This window comes from Symphalangus syndactylus, chromosome 24, assembly GCF_028878055.3.
Source record: "Symphalangus syndactylus isolate Jambi chromosome 24, NHGRI_mSymSyn1-v2.1_pri, whole genome shotgun sequence".
NCBI classification, from domain to species: domain Eukaryota; kingdom Metazoa; phylum Chordata; class Mammalia; order Primates; family Hylobatidae; genus Symphalangus; species Symphalangus syndactylus.
The window spans coordinates 13622112-13640631 of NC_072446.2; the positions used below are offsets into that span (position 1 = coordinate 13622112).

Here is an 18520-nt window from a genome sequence, read left to right on the forward strand (position 1 = left end):
ATTGAATGTAGTGATTATCTAGGACATTTTTTTCTTGTCATATTCACTAGTTAGTAACTCCAACCACAAAGTAACCCTAAACTTGTATTCAAAACTAAACATGATATAAAACTTCATTTCAGAAGACTTGAAGTCAACTACTGAAGAATTAACTACATGGCCATATGACATTTCCTATTTATTATCCATCAATTAATTTTAAAATGATCTGTTTTTAATTCAGAACATACTCTAATTCAAACAGAATGTGGACGTACATTGGCCAGTGTGTTTGGACCCAATTTCTTGAGCCAGTGGCTTTGAGATGCTGTTCAAACATCTACTTAAAAGCATGGCACACAATATGAGGGCAACGAGGATGTTTTGCAGCCCTTCTTGATCTTTCCTGACTCTCTGATGGGGAGGTACCTCTGTGAGAGAGGCTTCCTGGTCTCTGTGGACAGACGCCCAATTCCCCAGGCCATCAGTGCCTTTCTCACCACATCCCCATGAGCCCCAGAGTGGGCAGTAATGGACTTTTAACAAAGCCACCATCTACCTCAAGAAGGGGGAACGTAACAAAAAGAGATGACATGTATTACTTTGTTCCTTTTAGAAGCCTAAATGATATGATGCACATGTTACCCTTCATTGAAGATTCTAGGTGGACAAACAACTTGGATTATCAACAGGGAGCAGAAAACAAACCCACTAGCAGGACCAAAAGGCAGACCCATCAGCAGAACACAGGCGGCAGCTTCAACAATTAACTCCAAAACTGAAAGTCAAATCCAGGAGAAGACTGAGGAAGCTCCATTTTCTTTGAGGTACATCAACATCAATAACAGATCAATGGACCCACTTAATGGAGCTCTTAATTGAGTAGAAAAAAATATTTAAGAGTTTTACTGCTCTACAGCAGGAAAGTTAACTTTCCTAAACTGAAATATCCTTCACTTCCCTTGGGGAAAAATTTTCATGAGGACTAAGGTAATGGGAAAACCTGTTGCTTAGAACTTTTAACTTGGCCTTGAAGATGGAAACTCATCCAGGATGGAGAATAATGTAGGGAGACTAGTTAAAAATAGACACAGACCAGTTTACTTTCATGCTTATTTACAAGATGCCTTATTTAAATGACACTTTGATCCAACATCTTACTAAACAAGTGACAACAGGAAAAAATAAGAGGCAGTTGGTGCACCTGGAGATGTGATATTGAGACCAGTCAGGAGGCCTGAGGTTCTAATAAAATTTCCTTAGATAAAAGAAGCCCTTTATAATTGTTCTTATTTTAAAGATTTTGGGTTTTTTTCCATGGTATTCACTTCAAATTTAGCTCCATAGAATTGGAGTTTAGACAGTTAAAAACACTGGATTAATCAGGCAATTCATTTCGTTTAGTTAAATGCTGCTTTGTGGACATATACAAATGAAACAACTGCTAAATAGAAGTTTTACATCTTCGGATTTTATCTACCTGCCAACCAAATGTAGGTAATCATTTTCAAACAGCCTTGCCGTTAGGGACTAGCCTCAGTTTGGGAAAACTGAGATTCATACTGGGCCTCAGGTGTCATTTGCCTTCAGAGCTAAAACCCCCTCTCCAATCCCACTTCCATCTGCTGTTGGTAAACCAGGAATTAAGCAATTAACGTGACATAATTAGTCACACATTTAATTCATCTAGAAATGTAGATACCTTTTCATCGTTTTGTGTTTGCCCACACGTTTTAGTTGAAATTGAAAAATGTGTAATTATCACTTAGCTCCACCTATTTCCCTGGCTTTTATTTTGAGGGGGAACTAACCATCGGGGCACAGGCTGCACAGCTCCCAATGAGGAGGGCTGCTCCCTCTTTTCGCACAGGCTCCAACTCTCCTCCCCAAGGCCACCGCAGCCTTCTTCTGCTTGATTTCCATGTAGCCTCCAGTTGGTTGAAATTAAGCATTTGCCGGGGAGCTCAGGGCTATGCCCTCTGCTCTCCCACTCAGCAGTTTATTGAGGGCTTGGCAGTGTGCACAGAACTCTCACTGGCCTGTCAGGAGCCCACTCAACAGCAGAGCCCAGATGGCACTGTGTCTTTCTAAGGTCCTCCGACCACTGGAAGTTATGAGAAGGGGAAAATTATTCAGCCCAAACGGCAAGCATTTGTAACCAGTCTGGGGATCAGATGAAAAGGAGATTTTTTATGAGCTACAGACCTCAGCTCTACCCACAGCCACGTCCCAGGGTCTCTGCACGCCGCCCAATACTGGGAAGGCTGCCTCTGCCCGCTTTCTTGAACATTCCTGTTTTTCGGTTGCCTTAGTCTCTACTACCTTCTCAGATTACGGCTCCTTTTGTGCTAATTACACCGAAAAAATTGAAAGAATGTCGCTGACTTTACAAAGAACACAAAGCAGACTTGCTTTAAAAACTAAATATAGCCAGTTTCTTTCAGAAGGCAGACAGACTTGGCCTTCCAATGATTTGTACTATGCAGATTAATTGCAGATGGCCAATTCATTTATTAGGACCCAAATGACAGAAGGGCTCAGCTATCGGCAGGACAGATTAAAAATGTGTTGCTTTTGGGGGCAATTTACATAAAATGAGAAGGTCTGATTAATGACGAACTTTTTTTTTTTTTCCCAGCACTTAATTGTAAATTAAGATTTGCTGATGATAATGGGCTAATTTAAGCTACCGTGGAAAGAGGAAAGAAATGGAAGCTGCCGATCGTAGGAAGCAGTACCTGTACTGCGAAGGTGAAAATATAAATGAAACGAAAGAAGAAAATCTAACTTCTCATTCTGGAAGGCAGTGGCTGCCACAGATCACGAGGATATTGTTTTGCAGCCCCTCTTCTCCATTATGTAAGAAATGGCCATTATGTAAGAAAGACAGACTTGGGAAGGGGGTATTATCTCTGCTAGCCAAGCAAATTATAGATTACTTCCCACCTCCACCCCCACCACCATGAAATCCCGAAAGAGTTAATAGGTAAACAGTAGCAGCTTGGAATGATTTATTTTTTTCTAAGGAACATTAAATACTGAATTGCTCATGCTGAAATAACGCTACAGCTGTGATCTGTGGGGCTGAGTTTTGGACACTGGCTCGAGTGACAGGTGTACTCGTTGTTTGCCCAGCTCGGCTGAAATTGTGATGCCTAACTCAAATTTTTTCCCAATTAACTGGTGAGGATTCTGGAGCCAGCCAGGAAAGGGCCTTTTGCCACAAGCACGGAAGACATGCGTGCTCAGCCTTCAACAAAAATGTCAGCCTTAGGGGAGAATGGAGCCGTTGCTCCCCGATAATAAAAACAAGAAAATGATGCTGGGCGCGGTGGCTCACGCCAGCACTTAGGAGGCCGAGGCAGGCGGATCGCGAGGTCAGGAGATCGAGACCACGGTGAAACCCCGTCTCTGACTAAAAATACAAAAAAATTAGCCGGGCGCAGTGGCGGGCGCCTGTAGCCCCAGCTACTCCGGAGGCTGAGGCGGGAGAATGGCGTGAACCTGGGAGGCAGAGCTTGCAGTGAGCCTAGATCGCGCCATTGCACTCCAGCCTGGGCGACAAACTGAGACTCCGTCTCAAAACAAAACAAAACAAAACAAACAAAAAAAAAAGAAAATGGAGATGGACCTGCAATGTCTAGAAAGGTAGGGAAAAGAGACAATCTAATTGGGACAAAGCCCTTCTAGGTTCTAAAGCAAACAGGTCTGTCCTACAATTCAGCTCTTGGAGGATTTTAGGGATTGAAGCAAGTCCAGGATTCTAGGAAATGTGTCACCAAAATTGGTATTATTAGAGAAAGTGGCACAAAGCTACAAGTGCAGAGTCTGATCTGCAACATGCTAATTACATCTATTTTTATCCCAGGGTTGCAGTGACCTAACACCAAGAAATAAAAACTCTGGAAAACTAGCCCTTCACATATAGAAGGTATGATTACCCTCGGGTATGGGAGCCCCTGGGAGAACTTTCACCGGGTCTATGGGTTTAACCTGAGGTAAGAAAGCAGCAGTCACCCAGGAAGGTGGTTGACTTTCAAGAGCACTTGGCAACAGTGAGGGAAGGCACATAGGGAGTTGTGGGATGACGTCAGCACGTAGTAAGGAGGGGAACTCTGAAATGTCCAAAGCCAGCCCAAGCAAACGGCGCTATCTCCACGTGGTGCCCTGGTCTGGAGAGGGAAGGAAGAAGGCTAGGCTATGTTTTGCCAAGCCACGACTTATCACTGAGGAAGCTTTCCTCAATCCATTCCACTGATAGCAAAGGCCCTGGATCCCTATCTTCTGCCAAGATGGTGCCAAATAGCTGAACCATACAAAGGAAGTTGATATAAAACTTAACTGGGACCCAGAGACATCTAATCTCCAAGTTAAAACACCACTCCTTTTACTCATAACCATTGGAGGCATCCCAAAGTCTAGAAAAGCCTAAATGACCCTAAATTCATATTCTGGTGTTATTTAACCCACGGCTCTGGGAAGTGCTCAAGAACAGGATAATTTAATGTCATTCTCAGCCTGAAAAGTTCCTTAGTTTTCTTTTAATTAAATCAGTAATTATTTTAAATGCATCATTTCAACAAGATACCATGAGTTAGTTGAATGAATGCATATAAAACCAAAATGTTAACTAGTATAATCCCCAAATCGAATTAATATTTTAATCTTAGGTATAACATACTTTTATATTTCACACCTTGCACGTTCTTAAATGTGTTAAATGTGTTTTCCACAACTTGGCATAACTACACATCCACTCAGTTTATTGGGTGGGGAGGCAGAGAAGATAACTTTGTTTAAAAAAACAAAACAAAACAAAACAAAAACTATGACTAAAGAATATAACTCTACAGCAAACATTTAGTTTCTACAATTGATGCCAAAGGTAGAAGAGATTTTGAGAGGAAAAAAAATAGATGGATAATTTCTAAAACATGTAAAGCAAAACAGCAAATATGCAAATACAAGAAAAAAAACACAACTAGCAGCATGAAAACCCCAGGGAAACAAACAAGAACATCATTGTAATTGATAGTAATTGAACCCCTGCTTAACCTTCCTCCCAATACCTGATAATTCTGTGAAATCACCCAGCTGTCACTCTTGTCCTTTTAGAAACATGACATTGGTTTGTCTAGCAAAGACCCATCATTAGAATTCTGAGGTCTGCTTAATGGGGCCACTAATAAATCTAAGTCATCGATTCTTGACCTTTTGTTTCCTGAAATTCTCAGTATGTGGTAAACTGCTGAAAACACATTTTCAAGGTCTGTGACTGTAACATGAAAAATAAAGGATCAAGGCTGCGCTTTGAAGGTCTGATCATATCTGGGCTCTGCCCTGCCTGCACCCCAGAGGGAAAATGAGTAAGATGGATTCGGAACAGCATCTGGGGGTCATATCAATACCCTCTTTTGGGCTGAGCTATTTGCAAATAAAAATGGACTGTGCAAGACTGAACTACAAAGGGAGATGTACCAAGGAGCCATTGCCCCTTCTCCTGCCTCTCCGTGTTCCCTTCCTCCCCCATCTGCCTGGCTTTTTACTGCACTGAGAGATCAGGAAAAATTCCAGCCAAGAGAGTCTAAATTGGCTATGCACATGAGGAAAAAGAGAGAGAGACAGAGAGATTATCTAGTCTCAGTTTTGGTGACTTTGAAATAAAAGGTTTGGGTTGGGGAGGGTCAGCTTTTTTTTCAAGGAACAGAATCATGGAAATTTTTTCTTTTTCTGTAAAAGTGAAACGCTTCTCAACCTTATTTTTTGCTGGCTGGATTGAGCTGGTTGTAACCTAAGACAAAATGTGGGCAGGTGCCTTCAGCTTCCTCTAAATTCTAAGATGGCTGCAGGCACCAGATTCTGACAGTGATGTTGCTAAGAGTCTAGCCATAAAGATATCTTTCCACACGGTTCTCCCTCCACGTCTGCCTAGAAGGACTAGCCTGCTGCTTCATTTCTCCCCTCCTCTGCAGCCGATTTCAGATGGCTGCAGCAGAGAAAACGAGACCCCCACACCTTGTTTGTGTGTACCCTTCCTTCCACGCCCCTCTGAGTGCATTTGGGCTGTGCTGGGGTGACATCGGGACAGGTGGTTGGCTGAGCTGATCCTCTCAAATATTCAGGCAAACTGGTTGTTTGTAGACAAAACATCCAGATGCTTTTTCACGAATGAACTTTTGACCAAATTGATTGGATGCTTTGGTGTCAAGAAGACAAAAACCCAAGTCAAAAAGGTCCCCAGAATAGGACATTTGCAGGCAATGAATAGTAGGAAGAATTATATATTTCTAGCAATGAAAAATGTGAGTTTTTTAGATTGTGCTAAATGACTCGATATTGACCAGAGCAAAGCCACAAGTGAAAGAATGGATCTTTTTAAGGTTATATTGTTCCCATTTATTTGGCTTTGTGCTACCAGAAAGTGGCTTGGAGGCTTGCTTTTTAGTGCTCTGTAAAATGTAAATGGTCTAAATTAAGAAGCTATCTAATCTTAAACAATATTAACTGTGACATGAAAAATGAGACCAATTCTTCCGACATTACAATCACCACCACCTCACATTAACTGATCACCTCACTATGTTTCTCAAAAGCCTGAATATTTCCTTTTCCAAAGTGCCTATTTTTAAGAGGAGAAAAAAGTCCTCAAATACATTATTTATTCTGATGCTGAAAATGTGGTCTCCTAAAGTGGGCTTCCTTTGGCCTCCAGGCTCTGCAAACCTCTACATCTGATTTCTCTCCCCTGCACCCCCCCCCCGCTGCACCCCACCCCCCCACACCACCGCTGCCTCTGAATTAAAACTCTTTCTAAAATAAAACCACTAAGCAGCCAGACGGTCATAAGCCAGGATGCTGCTCCTGCATCTCCCTCCTTCCAGATAGAACTGCAGGACCCTAATGTTGCTTTCCAGGAGGAATAGGGGGAAAATGCGTTTTCACATATTTTTTAAGTGTTTTTCCCTAAATGGGTCCATTAAAATCAGCAAGATCACTGTTCCTCCATCTCTGTAGCAGGCAGAATCACCACGCATGGAGATAGGAGCAAATTTGTATTTCCAGTTGGCTCTGATGGGGAGATTGCAGTTGTTCTAGGGAAAGGCGATCTCTCTATCCCTGCAGTACTGCCTCACAATTTCAAGACCACTGCCTCCTCCCATAAGATTCTGCAGATGTTGCACTTTGCTTGTTAAACCTCTTGCTAAATGTAAGAAATAAAGTTGTTTTGCTTGTAAATGTCCATAATTCACCTACTGCAAAACCCTAAGTCCTTGCTGTTTCATTACCAGCTGCCCATTAATAACCATCAAATTAGAAGTGTCTCTAGCAGCATGACAATTTAGTGAGGGGAATAAAGAACAGAAAATCACAAATTGTTCAGAGAAGTTGCCACATAGCAGGCCTCCTGGGGCCGGGGCCCGATGCCCCTTGGTGTTTAGTTCAAGGCCATGGGGCTCTCTTGGGTGACATCACTTCTAACATAGATACTGTGTAATTCAGTTACACAAAAGCAGCCCAGACAAGCAGGCTCACATCATCTCTTGTGCTCTGCGTAAGTCTGCAGCAGAGGCTCTCAACACAGCCTGCACTTCCTGTTGCATGCCAGGAAAGGGCCCTAAAACCAAGGAGGGAGGTGAAAGGAAGTACAAAATAATGCACATTCTTTGTTTTTGTTTTTGTTTTTTTTTCCTCCCTCTCTGCTCCCTTCATCTCTAAGGACTCCACAGCTAACCTGGACTCATTTTGTTACTTCCCATTCCCAGGAAGAAAGGCTTTTTCCAGCTGTGAGAGTCTAGGATTCACTTATATCTCTTTCTAAACACTACCAGCCCAGAATTCTCAGGCCACTTTTGGGCGTTGTAGCAACACAGTAGGTGCCTCCTATGGACCCCATGCCTCCAATCAGAGCAGGGATTACCGGCAAGGCCGGGAGGTGGGAAGTCAGTGACAGCGCCGTTCTCTCGTTCTTGCTTGAGCTGACTGTAGCCTCTTAACATCTGGTGCTCCAACTCTTTCCCCATTCCTAAAACACAGCTGGCTTCTGCCCATCAGAACATCAGTCCTGGGCTTCCTGGGCTCTGTCCCTTTATCCCGCTCAGAAGCCCTTAAGTGTCCATTTCAACCTCACACCTGACTTAGCACCTGACTTTAAAGAAAAACATCCTTTTCAACAATAAGGTATGTGACCACCTGAAACCCCTCCAAGGCTTTCAAAGCCGGTGGAGTAGAGCACAACTAGGAGAACCAGCCCCGGGGTTAAAATCTCGCAGAAGGAAAGGGGAAAGCTGGCACGTAGCAGGTGGCTCCTTTGGGCCATCCTATTCACCATTTGCCCCTGGCTGACTAGTCCTGGGCCCCCACTGAATGGGCCACTGGTGCACAGGCTCAGGGAAGGGCTTCTCTCCCCCTCTCCAACTGCATCTGTCATTTGGCAGTGACAGCCGCTTTGCACTCTGTACCCTGGCAGCTCACATCTCTTTCAGAGCCCCCTCCTTTCCCCCCCACCACGAGCCTCCTCTGTAAAAACCGGAAAAAAAAAAATCTTCTTTCATCATAATTAAAGTGCTATCAGGGAAAATGGCATGGCTGAGTTTTGCTGCTGTTGAAATGACCCTCCTCCTCCACTCCTCTTCGCTTCTCTCATTTGCTAAAGTGGTCCTTTCTCTGCCTGAAATCAGGCCCTTTGGTGATGGAAATTTTAGCTTAAAGCAGAGTTCTAAGCAGAATCCTAACCTTGCGAGGGTGGGGAGAAAATCAATGTTTTGAGCTGGTGTCTGTTTGCAGCGAGGTGCTGGTGAGGCCATTTTCATCGGGAGGAACGGTGGCGGTGGCTACTTCTGGGCTTTAGGTCCACACAAGGTCTCCTAAATACAAGTCACTGTCATGGTACACAATTTAGCAAAACTTGGAGGCTGATTCTCCCCGTTGACTTAGCTAAGGGTCAGGAGGAAGCTATTCAGAAGTAAGTACAGAGGTTCTGCATCTGGGAAGATAAAATCCAAACGCCTCTCATGCTCAGAGGGAAAGCATGCCTGCATGTTTACTATCACTGTGGGCCTACGTGCTTGTGTGTCTGAAATAAAACTGTAACTGATAGAATTCGATGCTCTCCTCCTCACTGAGGGTTACTGAGTCACACTTGGGTGGGTGGGGGGGTACTTCTTGTGCGTTGTGGACACCGCATCGTGTAGGGGTCTTTTCAATACCTCATATCATTTTGTGACAATGTCATTCTAATCCTGTTAGCCATCACAGAACTTTCTGAAAATAATTTCAGGTGGGTGACATTAAAAAAATAAAAACCCACCCCTCCGAGTGACTTTGAACTCTGCCATTAGAATCCATAATATCTATTCAAATACACATTATGGGAGGGACTCATAATCATCCCAGCCGCCACCTACTTACATTATAAGGAAACTCGAGTGTTAGGAGCTTTCAAAATTAGTTTAATTTCCTTTTCCTAAAGATCACGCATCTCAGAAAGGCCCCTTTTAACTTACACTGGGGAACTTAATTGGCAGGCTTTTGGGTTTCTATAAGAGTATTGCTAATATCTGGCAAGTCAAGATGGCAATCTGGGCCGCCCTCAGTGGAATCATTAGCTGTTAATACACCTCTGAGTAACTCTAAGCTAAGGTGTGAAATCAACCCAAGCGCCAGTAAGCCCCAGTTTTTCCTAAGGATATAACCGCAGGACAGTTGGCGAGGGGGGCTGTTTACGTAACATACAAACAACAAGGTTGTTTTGCTGCTGGCTTATTTGCTGGCCTGGCCTCCTGCCTCCTTGCTCCTTCCCCCATGCCCTTTACATTATATTTCTTTTTTAAAGAAAGCAAAGCAACCATATAGTACTCAAGCCTCTTTTATTTCCTGACTGTTGTATGTGTCATTGCCGTGGATGCTGGAGAAAAACATGGGGCTTGTCATTATCGACCGGAGCCGGAATGAGTCAGGCACCCTGAAGGCTACGATCTGAACCTGACTGCCACTGAATGGGGGGGGGGGTACCCCGCTGCCAGGCAGAATAACACTAAGCACTATGCTGCTACTTGGAGATCTGGTGTGAGGGGTCCACGTGTCCTGGGGTCACAGTGGAAGAAAGTCAACTCATTGCTTAGAGGGCTGCTAGGCAGCCATAGACTTGGGTTGGGAATAACAGGGTATGGGGCTGGAACTAGAAGTGGGGAGGGGGTGACTGCCCAAATGCCCTCCCCTGTTTACCCCAATGCCTCTTGTTAGAATGCTACTCTTAAGAACCCCATATTAAAGAGAGCCATATTAAAAATGCGACTCTCTGGGCTTTTGGGCCTCTAAAGCTCTTTATTAAAATGCACATGTCCCTTAAAAGTAGCCCCATCAGCCTTTGCCAGCTAATGGGATTAACTAAAGAGAACACAGCCACCTGCAGGGAAGTAAGGAGGCCTGGGGCCAAATCACTTTTCAGATGTGCCATGTGCTCATCCACGATCACCCAGAACACAAAATTCAGGCATTCCTGTTTCGGTGGCAATTTTTAAGAAGCCACAACTTAATAATTCTATAAATCTCAATCATATTCACTATGGAGCAAAATTCACCTGAGAGTTCTTTCAGTTCAGTCATCCAGACAAAAAACCTTCCCTTGTCTTATTTTTAACACAAAAAATAGCTAGCAATCTGTACTACACACTCATATTTTCAAAAAAACATAAAGGTCACTATCATGTGCTGTGATACAGAGACCTATCAGTAAGACATATTATTTCAAGGGTAATAAATAGATAATTTAAAAGTATTTGTGAAAGGAAAGTTGGAAATTAAATTCTGGAAATTAAAATGTGTTTTTCATTCCACAATGGCTGGGAATTAATTATAGTATTTGAATACAGACTATCTCTATCTGCATTAGGGAACAAAACAAAAGAGACCCAAAGCTCAGGATCTAAGATGGAGGACTGGAACTAAGATAGAGGGCAGGCCAGGAACTAAGATGGAAGGCAGGCCAGGAGCAAAGATGGAAGGCAGGCCAGGAGCTAAGATGGAGGGCAGGCCAGGAGGGAAGATGGAGGGCAGGCCAGGAGCTAAGATGGAGGGCAGGCCAGGAGCTAAGATGGAGGGCAGGCCAGGAGCTACCATAGAGGGCAGGCCAGGAACTAAGATACAAGGCAGGACAGAAGCTAAGATGGAGGGCAGGCCAGGAGCTAAGATGTAAGACTAGAGCTAAGACGGGGGCCAGCCCAAGAGCTAAGATGGAGGGTTGGAGCTAAGATGGAAGATGAAAGCGCTAAGGTGAAAGCACTCTATAGTACATCAGGATCTGGCTGCAAACTACACTTTCCCATCTAACTCTCAAAACACTAATCCTAGACATAGAAGATTTCTAAGGTTAGGTGGGAAATATTGGGCCCATCTTCCTAAGAGAATTTTAGTCTTGAAAGATCCTGGAAGGCATAGTTTGGCTCCAGAGAGTGCACAATGAAAGAAAGAAGATGGCAAAAGGCAGTTCTCAGCACCACTCTTGGGCCAGGCCTCTGCAGCCCCTCCTGGAAGCAAGACTGCCTCCTCAGCATGGCCAGTAACCCTCTGGGCTATGCCTCCTGGAGAAAGGCCTCATTCAGTCCCATGACTGACAAGTTATCAACAGGGAGGTCTACCCTATCAACATGGAGGTCTATCCTGTGACTAGCAAAGGTTCAGTCACTGCTGTTTGTGCAGAAATTTTCAGCCTCAGAGTGGCATGAAAATTTGAATGGCTGTGCCTGTCAAATGTTGTTTGTTTTGACCCCAGCAGATCCTTCTAGGTTTTCTGCAGTTTAATTATCAGCACTCATGACACTTTTAGATAATCTCTGATTTGGTGTGCTCAACTGGGCTGGAGACTCTTAGCAGGTTGCTGAAGTCTTTTGGTTGACAATCTTTCCATCTTTCCTTATTTATTCCCTGTGTAATCACTTAGCAGAGACTGCCCACTCTTGTTAGCTTCCTGGGTTTGTTTTGATTCCATCAAGGGAGTAGCAATGTCTCATACTTTTGTCTTCCCCACGGGGAAGGGCACATATTTGGCACTCAATACATGTATATCGAATGAATGAATTAACAAATGAAAATGCCCGAATTGAGGCAAACTCACCGACCAGGCAAGGATTCATCCTTCTAAGGGACGTGGCAGACACGTGAGCAGCTACTGCAAGCTTAGAGATGCTACTAAACAGACAAAAAGGAGTAAGTCTTTTTCGACCTACAAGTTAACCAAAAAATTAGGAAATAACTTATCAGTGAGAAAAAATGGGTACATGTGCTAGTCCCTGTGTACCAAGGACTGGGCAGGATTCCATGCTTTTGCCAAGTTGGACATAACCTACATATGAGTAAACCTCAGACCTGCCAATAGTCAAACATTTGAAAAATTAATCTGTGACAACTGTTTTCACTTGGAACCATGATGCATTTAACTGTTTTCTTAAATTAGGCATATGTCATTTTATGCTAAATTCCCATTAAACATTTCCCAACAACATTTCTTTCTTCCTGAAGAACCACCATGACCCCTAACTCCCTGACAACTCCAAAATGTCACAGAAGGCCCATTTTATAAACATATTTGTGAATGAGTTCCTTTTCTTAGCTATTAGATCAGCAATTATTTTCCCCAACATTGGCCCCTAATCAGCCATCTTGCTAAGTCTCAAAGCAACACAAATTTAGCTCAAATCAATTAGCAACACATTTCTAACTCTTGGCGCTTGGGGAGAGTCTGAACTCCTCCTGATGGGATGAGGCTAACGCCTTGAGAATGAACTGAGAGGCAGGTCAGCCCAGGAAGCCACTTCTGCCTTTGTGGTTGTGCTTTACAAGAAGGCCAAAACGTGGGAGAATGGGGTCCAACCACAACAAATTAGGATGAAATTTTGATTTTATTTTTTTCTCTTGAGCTGATGAATGAAGCCCAGGACATAGAAAGGCAGCTGACGGAATATTTTCCCCACCAATGCCAGGAAGCTGAAGGTCTGCTCTTGTGATTTGCATCTGGCTGTGATGTTCTCTCTCTGCCCCCCACCCTCACCCCAGCACAGAGCAGTCAACCTTGTCCCTGTTCTCCTCTGGCTGAATTCCCCCCTTTTCTCTTCTGCTCACCTTTCCTTGCTGAACAAAATTGTCTTCCCTCTCTAATGAACATACCCCAAGAGAATAAAACTTGTTTTTCAAAGTGGGGAGGTGGGATGAGAGGAAGAAAGGAAGGAAGGGAGGAAGGAAGGAAAAAGAAAAAAAGAAAACAACGCCTACAGTGGGTCTGGCTGGAACCCAATTCTCAAGGACATTGATTTGTAAAGTTCAAAGGTTTCCCCAACATCAAAGATGTATACGTAACATATACGACGCTCACTTTTAACCTTAGGGTTTGCTTTGTTTTGTTCTGGATTATTATCAAATTAAAAAATTTATGATTTTTTTTTTAAAGAACTAGAAAGTTCTCTGTGTGCCAGACTTCCTAAAACAAAACAAAACCACTTAGTGGGATAAGGCACTTGAAAACACTTGGAAAATGAAGTTGTGCTACACGCAGTGTGTTCCTAACTTTAAAATAAAACAAAAATTGGACCATCGTTTTAGATGGTCCAGGAGATAAACATTTGGGAAACATTATCAGGAGATAAACATTTGGGAAAGCAATAAGAGGTGAGAGGGCAGTGGTCAGAGCTCAGAGGGTGGTGGTGGCCTCCGTCTTGGCACACAAGAGAGGCCTCTGTCCAAGCTTTTCTGGTTGGCACTTGAACGAACAAGGGACCTCATGGCGCAGTGACATGGGGAGGGGAGGATGCCCCAGCCTGGATTGTGAACCTGCCTCTCCTCCCCGTACTCCTGTCCGGTCTAGCCAGCCTGGCCCCTCAGCTGTGCCAGCCACACCCTCCTTGGCAGCGCTCCACCCCCTGCCTGGTAGAAGGATAATCACTTGCAACCTGATCCTCTCCTCTGTTCCGGACTAGAAGTTCCTAGAGGGCAAGAACCCCATTTGGTGCTTAGAGCTAAACTTGGCAAAGGCACTCTTTTCTTTTTTCTTTTCTTCTCTTTTTTCTTTTCTTTTCCTTTCTTTTCTTTTCTCCCCTCTCCCTCCTCCCTCCCTTCCTTCTGTCTCTCTTTCCTTTCCCTCTTTTTTCCTCCTCTCTCTCCCTATTTTTTTTTTTTTCAGACGGAGTGTCATTCTTGTTGCCCAGGATGGAGTGCAATGGTGCAATCTTGGCTCACTGCAACCCCTGCCTCCCGGGTTCAAGCGATTCTCCTGTCTCAGCCTCCCGAGTAGCTGGAATTATAGGCATGCGCCACCACGCCCAGCTAATTTTGTATTTTTAGTAGAGACGATGTTTCTCCATGTTAGTCAGGCTGGTCTTGAACTCCTGACCTCAGGTGATCTGCCCACCTCAGCTTCCCAAAGTGCTGGGATTACAGGCATGAACCACTGGTCCCTTTCAAATTTTTAAATTTAATCTCTATTTACTTCTTTCTTTCCGTTTAATTTCTCTTTGTCTCTCTCTTTCAAAAATAAACAACTGGCCAAAGGGAATTGGTTTTAATTTCTGAGTCATTCACAAGGACCCCGGGATTTCAAAAGATCAGAGAAGGAAAAACAAAGGGAGGGAACCTCAATTCTTTCCCTGCTCTTCCCCGCTAGCGAAAGAACTGAACAAGTGAAAGAACTGTGGAAGGACGATGGCGAACACGGAAGAGCTCTAAGGAAACTGCCCTGTAGTGTGTGTTTGTGGAGCAGGGGGATTAATATGGAACTGCACACTATGATTCATGCTTTCTCAAAACTGTCTATACACCTGAGTAAAGAACAGGGGGAGATAATGATCGGTAAAATCACAGCAGGGTGAGGGCAGGCTGGGGGCATTTCCTGTAATATTATGATGTCATTTTAACAATAAATACAACTAGAAGAAAAGGCACCAGGCCAAGTGTGGGATGTGGGTTCCATGTCCTGTGGGAAGTGAAAGTGGGCAGTTGGGCCCCAGAAGGGAGAGTTCTAAGAGGGTGTGGTTCCCTCTAAGGGAGGGATTTGTGCGTTTGGCGCGGGGAGAAGACTGACCAAGAAAGCCACCAAATAAACAGACCAAACCCCCAACCACCCCTCCCCTGAGAAAAGCACAGAATGGCTGCATTGGTGTTAAAAGTAAGGTCCCCAGGACCCAAGACAGGATGAGAGCCCCAACCAAAACACCCTGGAAACATGGGGCTTTTTTCCCACTTGGGCACCCTACATTTCATCTAGAGAATTCCAAGATCCCACTTTCTGAGAGCAGACCCAGCCATTCTGAGCTCTCTGCTGACCTCTGGTGGGAAGGAGCTCCCGTGGCCCAGGAAAGTTTGGAAAGAGGCAGCCACCTGCCCTGGCCTCCTTTGTTCCCCACGGTCTACAAGGTCACCTGCCCTCAGCCACCACTCAGGGCTAGAAGTCAGGGACTGTGAGGAGGAGAAAGTGCAAGAAAAGTTTTAAAGAATCCTCAGAAGAATATGGGCATAAGAGAATAATGTCGTAGGAAAGTTATCAAGTAAAAGAAAAAATTTTAAATAGATGGGTGGGAGGGATGTTTATCTTAAATCAACCCTGTGTATTCAGTTTCTTTAACTTTACACTTTTAAGAGAGAGGGAAGAGAGAATGTGTATATGAATGGGGTATGGAGGGTAAATTTGATCAGAAAGAAATAAATTCCCATTGGAGGACTCTGTAGGTCCTTGTGTGGGAGGCCTGTGTAGCCCTTCTCAAATAGATGACCTCATCATTTTCCAGCTGCAGGGTGGGGTGGTGGGGGGCAGAAATGGAAGGGAATGGCAATGGTACCTGTTCTTGGAACCAAGGAATTTGACCCAGACACCGTCGGACCCAGCTTCCCCTCCAGTGGAAACCAGGCCTAAAGAAGCCAGAGTGGCCTGCCCCAAGGCAGTGCTGAGCCTGAGATGGACAGTAGGGGTCCCGTCCTTAGAGAGGACACTTTCGCTACTGAGAATGCCCCGGTGTGCCGTGAAGCACTGAGAAGGGAGAGGGGTTGAAGAGGGGAAGAACTTAAAACTAGCCCTGAGGTCTCAGAGATCCTGAAAAACACAATGATGCTTGCATGAATGGAAAAGCAATGATTTATCCCTAGCAAGTCCCTTCTCTGTAAACAATCATTGACCATACACCTCAAATTCTACTCCATCTCTCCATATTGTCTTAAATGCTAACTTCTCCAGGTAGGCCCCTTAGAGTTCCCTGGTGGAAACTGGAGCTCTGCTCACCTACGAACCTCTTTTCTAGCCCTTGATTGAGGTGTGAAAGAGTTTACCACCAAACTCTGCTCCTGCAAAGATTCTCCTGGTGATGGGGACCCAGAAACTATTAATTATTTACCAAAGGACAACAGAGGGTCCTACCATTTGATTTCCTATACAATCTGCCATTTTGGAACAGACATTTTAAAAAGTGTGTGTTGGACAGGGGGTTGGCATACCTCGTCTATTGAAACTTTATAAGATAATTAAATAAGTTTTAAAATGAGAAAGACATCCCTCCTGTTTTTTCAGTTGAGAAAAACTAGAACCAGGTATTTGTCCAAGATCTCAGGACCAGTTCCCAGGAGAACCGGGGCACCAGGGCTATGAATCTGGAGGTTACCTGATTGTGTGCTTTCCTGCCTTGGCTAAGATCTTCAGATCCACTAGTTAAAAGTGGCCGGGATTTGTCCTTAGATGTCAATTGCTCAACTGAAAACTTTTAAAAACATTCCTCAGCCTTAGGGGCAGGGGCTGTGTCCTTGGGAAGGAGGATTTAGGGAGGGGGATGCGGGTTCTGCCTTAGGCGCCAGCACAAGAGTGAATTTTTGAAAGCCAGGCTGTCAATAGTAAAAGCCGAGCGCCATCTGCCAGCCAGTTCTGAGTAGCCTTGCTTTCTTTCATTGTTTCCACTTCCCAGCCCTGAATAATTGGTGTTCTTATTTATTTCCCTCCAAAAAAAATGTAGTTCCTGCTCAGAAAGCCTCCCCAAAATAAGAACTCTATTTAAAAATAAATATCAGAAGAGAGTGAGAGAGTGAGGAAAAAAAAGGAAAAGTGAGAAAGAAATTCGAGAATGCCTTAGGAGGCTGCTTTCCACTCTCTCCCCTTTCTGGGTTGTGAAACTTCTGAGAAAATGAGAGATGAGCCCCCTTTCTCCAACTAAGGCAGCCCTAATGGTCTTGCATCTTCTTTCTGACCTCCCACCTTCTTCTGGCAGAGCAGATGCCCCACTTTGAGCCTGCCTTAACATCTGAAATCAGACCCTAACTCTGGGGAATCAAGATTGCGGGGCCAGGAAAAAAAAAAAAAAAGCTGACTGCAGTGGTTCATGCCTGTCATCCCAGCACTTTGGGAGGCCAAGGTGGGCGGATCATCTGAAGTCACGAGTTCGAGACCAGCCTGGCCAACATGGCGAAACCCTGTCTCTACTAAAAAGACAAATATTGGCCGGGCACGGTGGCTCACACCTGTAATCCCAGCACTTTGGGAGGCCAAGGCAGGCAGATCACCTGAGATCGGGAGTTTGAGACCAGCCTGACCAATGTGGAGAAGCCCTTCTCTACTAAAAATACATAATTAGCTGTGTGTGGTGGTGTGCACCTGTAGTACCAGCTACTCCAGAAGCTGAGGCAGGAAAATTGCTTGAACCTGGGAGGTAGAGGTTGCAGTGAGCCAAGATCATGCCACTTCACTCCAGCCTGGGTGACAGAACAAGACTCCATCTCAAAAAAAAAAAAGAAAAAAAAAAGAAAGAAACAAGAGAGGCATCCACTACCTGCTATATGTTAGCTTAAGTCTGAGGCTAGATGCCTGCAAGCCTTTTGGATTCATCCCTGGCACCTGAGTTCCAAGTCTCAATCTCAAGCCTCCTTTCTCAAGCTGTCCCTGTCCTGCCCCCATCTTGCGTCTTGACGTTCTCATACATAAAGCTGAACACACAGATACCCTCTGCTTCTTCCCTGACAACTCATCAAATTTAAGGTGCTCTCCTGACCATGGCAGGACCCCAGGAATACTTGGCAGAATCATTCCCAAATGGGGCCTTGTCAATACTTTCAAGAATCAAACTTTAGCCTTTTCCCGATGTCAACTTGGCAAATTCATGGAATCCTAGAATAAAGTTCTAGAATCAACCAAGGTCCCAGGAATGAGAACCCCCAACTTCTAACCCAGTGCTGTTTGTACTATTCTAGGACCCTCCCAAAGAGCTGGAGCTCCTCTGCCCACAGCCTCCCCCATCAGATCAGACCTATGGTAGAATACAGCAAGGAGTAAACGCCGTAAGCTCACAAACACCAAACTGCCCTAGGATGAACGATTTCGTAAGAGCGCTCCAGAATGACTGGATCCCATCAGGAACATTTCCAAAGACTCCCACTCAGAAAGGGGAACCCTCCTGGGAGAGTCCATCCTAAAACCCACACTGGCCATTTGCTTTGCAAAACAAAATGATCTAATGTGCTTCCTTTTAGCAGCTAAAAATGCTTAATTATAAATAGCTAGAAGTTTTCTGGCAATCCAACTTTT

The 18520-nt window shown here is 44.4% G+C and overlaps 1 protein-coding gene and 1 long non-coding RNA gene across 5 annotated transcripts in view; one reads left to right on the forward strand and one right to left on the reverse strand.

Moving 5' to 3' along the window:
* GNAS (GNAS complex locus) overlaps nt 1–18520 on the reverse strand; it is a 57966-nt gene that overhangs the window by 25422 nt on the left and 14024 nt on the right. The gene's annotated exons all lie outside the window — the stretch shown is intronic.
* Nucleotides 1–18520, forward strand: part of LOC129474814 (uncharacterized) — a 31677-nt gene that overhangs the window by 9845 nt on the left and 3312 nt on the right. The window contains exons 2-5 of the long non-coding RNA XR_010119453.1: nt 637–806; nt 2618–2730; nt 3848–3910; nt 18187–18273. This is a non-coding gene — a long non-coding RNA (uncharacterized lncRNA). The remainder of the gene's footprint in view (nt 1–636; nt 807–2617; nt 2731–3847; nt 3911–18186; nt 18274–18520) is intronic.